Source organism: Jaculus jaculus, unplaced genomic scaffold, assembly GCF_020740685.1.
Source record: "Jaculus jaculus isolate mJacJac1 unplaced genomic scaffold, mJacJac1.mat.Y.cur mat_scaffold_34_1_3701052_arrow_ctg1, whole genome shotgun sequence".
NCBI classification, from domain to species: domain Eukaryota; kingdom Metazoa; phylum Chordata; class Mammalia; order Rodentia; family Dipodidae; genus Jaculus; species Jaculus jaculus.
In genome coordinates, this window is record NW_025423490.1 from 1,895,029 (window position 1) to 1,901,726 (window position 6,698).

The window sequence follows — 6,698 nt, forward strand, 5'->3', positions numbered from 1 at the left end:
ACTCATGAGCATCCTGGAGACTGCAGTTCTCCCTTCCTCCACCTTCTGTCCTCTCAGTTCACCTCTCTTGCCTCAATTTCCACTTCTCTAGAGTGTTTTCTAGAGCCCTCCACTGAGGGGCAGAGGATGATTAAGTAGCAGAGCACCTGCATAGAATCCCCCAGTGACACATTGTGGTCATGGCTCAGCAATAGAGGGCTTGCATAGAATCTATCAGTGAAGGGCTGGGACTGTCGCTCAGCTTGCTTAAAATCCCCAGTGATGGGCTGGGGGCATGGGAGAGTACTTGACTATTGTTCAAGACACTGTATTCCATGCAAGAAGATAAGGAACAAAAAGAGAATATGGAAGAAGAATCTGATGTTCTCCATAGGCCTTAATACCCTTCATTGTATTATTGGGGAAATTGAGGTTTAGAGATAGGAAGAGGCTTGTCCAAGGCTTCCTAAGTTCCATGGTGACAGCAGGTGACTGAACAAGTCTTATCCAGACCCCTTTCCTGGCCATGTTGCTCTGCACCCACTCACTGTGGTCCTGGGAAGTCCCACCACATCATGGGGGCAGAGGTGTATGTTGTCCCCCACCATATATGACAGGCAGGCTGATGGCCACTAATAGCTAGGGTGTTGGGTTTGTTTCTTTGCTTGGTTTGATTGAGACAGGGTCTCATGTAGCCCTAGCTGACATCAACCTCCATATATATCTGAAAATGACCTTGAATTCCTCATGCACTTCTTGAGTGTAAGGATTACATGCATGAGCCACCACACATAGTTTAATACTTAGGTTGTGACCAAGATTAATGGATCAGAACTATCTAAGTGCCCATTTCCAGGCTAGCATCATTCCCATTTGGTCCCCTTCAGACCCAGAGCACCCAGGTACTAGACACAATATCTCAACTTATAGCACAGTTTCTATTTCTTGCCTGAGGCACCATTAATAAGAGAAAGGAGAAGTAACCTCCCTCTGTGGACATTCTGGGTGTCCAGATCCTCACATGTGATTGAGTTAGGACTCTCCCTGTCTCCCCCACCAGACTAGGTCATAGACCTCTGTGTCTTGCCATCAGACTGGATCAAAGCCCTCTATGCCTCCCCCACCATATTGGGTAGGTTTCCTCTGTGTCTCCCTTATTACCTTGGATCTGGGACCTCTGTGTCTCCCCATCAGACTGGGAGCCTGTGCAAAGCATGGCAGTGCCTTCTTTGAGCAGGTGTTAGGAAACTTGTGTCCTCAAACCAGTATCTCAAGCCAGGAGGAGTTGAGCAAGGGCTCAAGGACCTCCCAGATAGACCAAGCAGCAGAGTCAAGGGCTTGAAACCAGTGAAGCTAGAGTGGTGCAAGGGTCCTGATTGGGACTGAGTGTGGTCTCTGCCTCCAAAGCCATAAACCCCTGTTTTAATCACCTAGCTGACAATTCCAGTCTCTGAAGACGCCTTACAACTCTGGCTGATCTGGAGCTGACTTCTCAGCTTCCTGAGGACCAGGCACTGGTCTGTAGCTCTGGTCCAGGTGTGGGACACTCAACTCAGCCTGTGACACCCTGCCTCCTTCCTCTTCTCTGAGCTCTGTGAGTCTCAAAAAGTATACCACATTGCCGGGAGTGGTGGCACATGCCTTTAATCCCAGCACTCAGGAGGTAGAGGTAGGAGGATTGCATTAAGCCTCTACTTCTCCATATACAAAACAGGCTCAGGGCCTTCAGAGATAAAAAGTACTCTCCCCTTCCTACCAGCACCCCAAAGGGTCCCAACTAAACACCTGTTCATTCTCATGCACAACTCACATTAGAGCAGAAGGGGCCTTTCTATGTCCACAGCTACTTACTGGGGGATTCTAGGCAGAAACTCTTCCACTGATCTACACCCCAGATACTGAACCACACCATACCCCATACAGTGGGGTTTTCTAGGTAGGAGATCTGTAAATGAGCCAGACATCAGTCCCTTGATGGAGGAGTTTAGGCAAGTACTTTACTGCTAAGCCACACCCCAGCTCCACCCTGGGGGACTCTAGGCATGCCTTCTACCACTGAGACACATGCTTTCTACCACTGAGACACATGCCTAGCCCCTCACTGGGTGCGGGGCTCCTTCCCGCACAGGTAGTGCCGAGGTAAAGACCAGGCCTGCTGGTTCCTCCCTAGGGGTTGAGGGGATGATGAGCGTCGGACGACTCAGAAACCTCTCCTGGCTACCGGAGAAAAACCACACTGAGTCGGGAGTCTTTTTCCATGCAGGAACAACTCGCTTTATTACTCTGAGCAGTTGCCTATATCATGTTGGGGATGAAGGCGGGGATTTTAGGGTGGGAGAAGAGGTAAGGGCCAATAGTAAACTTTAACTATTGAAATGGTAATTACAATTACCACGAGGAAGTAGCAGGCCAGAAGCCCTTAGGCATCCTGCTGAGTCATAGCTGGCCAGAGACAGGTTGCCAAACTTTAGCTAGGCTCAGGAAGTTCCACTAGGCCTCACGCCTAGGCCTTTCAGGGCCCAACAACTGGGAGATTATGGACAAGTGTTTTCCTGCTGAGCCATGTCCTAGCTCCTCTCTGGGGAATTCTAGAGAAGAACTCTACAGAAATATTAAGGTGTAGACAGCAATTCAGACCACCCAAGATCACCCCTTAGTACGTGGGAGTCCAGTTCTTGATCTCTAGGGCCAGTCACAGGTAGACTGAGAACAGGGTGAACACACTGCCTATCTCCCTGTACAGCCACAGTCCAATCTGACCCTTCCTTTCAATCATAGAAAACCTACAACTTGGAGATGACTATGCAGAGGATATCCCAGAGTTAAGAGAGAAAGGGAACAGTGATTGCCTGATTTTCTAGCCCCAGACAGGATATTGAGTCCCAGGAGAGTGTAGTGGCTCCATTATGGTTATTCTTTTCCTGGGGCACCTGGAATAAGCATTATGACCTCTCTGAGCATGCTCAGCCTTCTTACTGGTGAACACAGTTCTCAGATTCTTTCCTTGGGACTGTGGTGACTATGTAATTGGACAAGGTAAGTAACTTTTATGGCAGTGGGTTCACGCAGCCACAGTTGTTTACAGAACCCCTTTCCCCCATAACACTTCTCTGCCCGTCACTCACCATCAACAGGGGCAGAGAGGCAAAAGAGATAGGTGGATAAGGGAAATAAGATGGAAGTTATGGTTCATGCCTTAAATCCCAGCACTTAGGAGGGTCACTATGATTTCAAGGCCAGTCTGAGACTACACAGTGAATTCCAGGTCAGCCTGGGACAGACTGAGACCCTACCTCAAAAAAAAAGGAGAGGGGAATGCTAGTAGGAAGGAAGTGGAAGATGTTGTCTTAATTGTGGGTAAGGAGCATAGGTGGAAACTGATGCAGGGCTTGGGATAGTGGGTGCATCTAGGGACAGTGACTGGGGAGGGGCCACCATGTTCTCAACTGTGGTTATGTCAACATCAGGAGCCCATAGGGAAACATGTCTACTACCTGTCCCTAGCCCTTCCCTGGCCTACCGAGAGTCTCTCTCACCCCAAAGTTTTCCCCTAAACATTGTCAGGAAGACTACGAAATTAATGTGTCCTTGGTCCTTCCTCACCATGGCATCCAACTACTCCCTTTTGACATTGATGTAACCAAGAGAAGGGAAGTGGGACAGGAGGATGAGAGCCCAGAAGAATACTCAGCTCACAGGCCCATCAATCAGTGTCCTTACCTTTGTATAACCACAGTCACCAATTCGTGATTGGTGGCCTGCACATGGCAATACCTCCCTCCCAGCTTCAAGTTTTCCCCTTACTGCAACATCCAGTCAGTGCAGCAAAGGTGTCCTTTAGGTCCTCCTTGTCCATGAAGCCATTCCAATTCTAGTCCATGATGATGAAGGCCTGACAGAGACACAATCCCTGAGCAGCCGTGATCTACCCAGGACAGATGGCTGCACTCCCTTCCTGAAGGGTGTTCTTCTGACATCTGCTGTCAAAAGAACCCCATTTGGGGCTCCTCAAACCCCCAGGGTGTGGTCCACCTTCTCTGAATGCTTACTGTAGTTCAGCATGCTGGAAGGCTCCACACTCACTTCCTCATTTCATGACCACACCAACCCAGAGATGGAAGCTGAGGCTCAGCAAGGTAAAGGCCTTGCCTGAGGTCACATGAACTACACTGAGGTATAGACAGAGGAGAAAGCAAGTCACATCTCCAGGCAGGGTGACATGCCATATAGGCCAGGGAAAACGAAGTCAACATGTGCAGTCACTAAGGTTTCCTTGGATAATTTTCTTTTTAAAATATTTTTGTTCATTTTTTTTTTCAAGGGAGAGATGGAATGGGTGTACCAGTATGCAACAGGGCCTGTTGCCACTGCAAGCAAACTCCAGACACACAGGCTCTGGCCATTATCTGTAGGGGATCAATTGCCACTTTATCAAGAGGTCAGCTGGTACCACAGCCAGGACTAAAGTCCGAAAGCATCACAATACAGGCTGATAGCACCCTCCCCCCCCCCCACCGATTCTGGTTCCCATAGCCTAGCCAGGATAATTAGTCAGGACACTTCTCTGAGTGTCCAGCATGCAGAGCTGGGTACCTGCTGCAGCCCCAGTCATTTCACCCCAGTCCAGGCCACTTTTTTCTGTGGCCCAGATGGCCTCATTTCTGACCTTAGCCTCCATGGGGTGTTTCTTGTCAGTACTTCTGCCACCCTCTGCTCAGCTGGAATCTGGCCTGTTCAGCTGCTAAAAGTTTTCAGACTGTTCTCAGCATAATTTTTGGGCTTTTTATTCTATGATGTCTGTCTATGGACAGTATTTCAGGGCTAGTTTTGCCACGTTCCTGGGACTCCCACTCACCTTAAACCTTCTCTAGCCAGATTTTTATTCCAACACCTGCTTCTCTCACCCAAGGATGCTTTTTTGTTAAACATGTGATATATGGGCTGGAGAGATGGCTTACTGTCTAAGGTGCTTGCCTGCAAAGCCTAATACCCACCTAAAGCCAGATGCACAAAGTGGTGTACATGTTTGCAGTTCATTAGTAGTGGATGGAGGCCCTGGAGTGCTTGTGCTATGTGTCTGTCTCTCCTCTCTCTACCTCTCTCTGCTTGCAGATAAATAAAAATATTTAAAAAATTAAAACAATGTGATATGTGTGTGGCTGTATATTTGTGTGTTCATGTGTGTGTAGTGTATGTGTGAATGCAAATATGCATGTACACAGGCAGTGGGTATAAAAAGGAATTTTCTGTGTTATTCCCAGGAATGTCATCCACAGTTTTTAAGATAGGTACTCTTACTGGCCTGGGACTCACCAAATAGGCTAGGCTGGCTGGTCACTCACACCCAGGGACTCCTGTCTCACCTGCCTAGTGCTAGGATTACAAGCCTGGAGCCTCACACTTGGCTCTTTTATGTGGGTTCTTGGGATCAAACTCAGGTACTTAGGCTTACAAGGGGAAGACAACTCAATTAGCTATGAACTAGCTATCATCTATTTCCCAAGAATGTTTTTTGAGCCCAGGTCTTGCTATACATATGCCAGGCTGACTTTGAAGTCATGATCTGCCTGTCTCTGCTTCATGAGCGCTGGGATTACAGTCAAGTGTCAATGTGCCCATCCTCAGCTTCGCAGCCCCCTCCTCCAAGAAGTCTTTCTGGATCCCAGGCCAATTCCCACTTTTGGACCATCATTGCCTGTCTTTCCTCCACATGTCTGCCTCCAGATTTAGAGACTTCAAGAGCAAGATCCATTCTGCCTGGACTTAGCCGTGAGCTGGGATCACCTTATGTTTCCAAGCAGCTGCTGAGAATCCAGGTTTTACCTACACCACACATGTAGCTATACATCCATGTCTCTAGCCTGACGTCCTGCTCCTAGATGTTTCTTACATAATATCCTGCTGTCCAAGAGCAACTTTCCTACCCCGCACTGGGCATTCACCAAATGCATTGTCTCCAGAGCCGACTGAGGGACTTTTCTCAAGAAATCATCATGCCAGCCCACAACCTTAAACAGTAAGAGAGGAATGCGTGGGATCTGCTCCCTCATCCCAGCCAACAACACCCTCCCTGGCCAAGCTTGGTCTAGTTTCTCAGTAGGAGCTTCCCCACATTCCTCACCTCTATCAAAGAACCTGTGTGCTCTTCCCAGTCCTTCTCCTCCCCTTTACATCCCCCAGACTCCTGGGCCTGGCAGGAGCAGCAGCACCCAGCTACTTGTAATTAGACTTCACTGGGTGCTTTGTCTCTGCTACTGTTGAAAGGGGGGCTGGCAAAGTGGCCAAGGCCAGAGGGCATTAGGATGCTGTAATGCTTATCTACTATTTATAAATCCCTTCAGACAGCATAAAGATAGGTACTCCTTGTGGGGTTCATCTCTTATAATTTCATACACATTTTCCACTGATTAATAAAAAAAACAGATCATTACTATTGGTGAGATATTCTACTTGTTCTTAGGGCTACTTTCCATCTTATCGCTCCCAACACACACACACACTCTCTCTCTCTGCACTTGCTTCTCCATCCCAGCTTTTTATGTCTACCTCTTGCCTTCTGGGTGCCAGAAATTTGCAAGGGAGGAAGTCAATATTTTGATTCTGACTGCACAGGTGATGGAGTCCTCACAGGCCTATGAGCTCCCAGAAAGCCAAAGATAAACGGAGGAAGGGCAGAAAAGAGAAAAGAAAGGAAGGAGAAAAGGGGGAAGGGAAGAGAA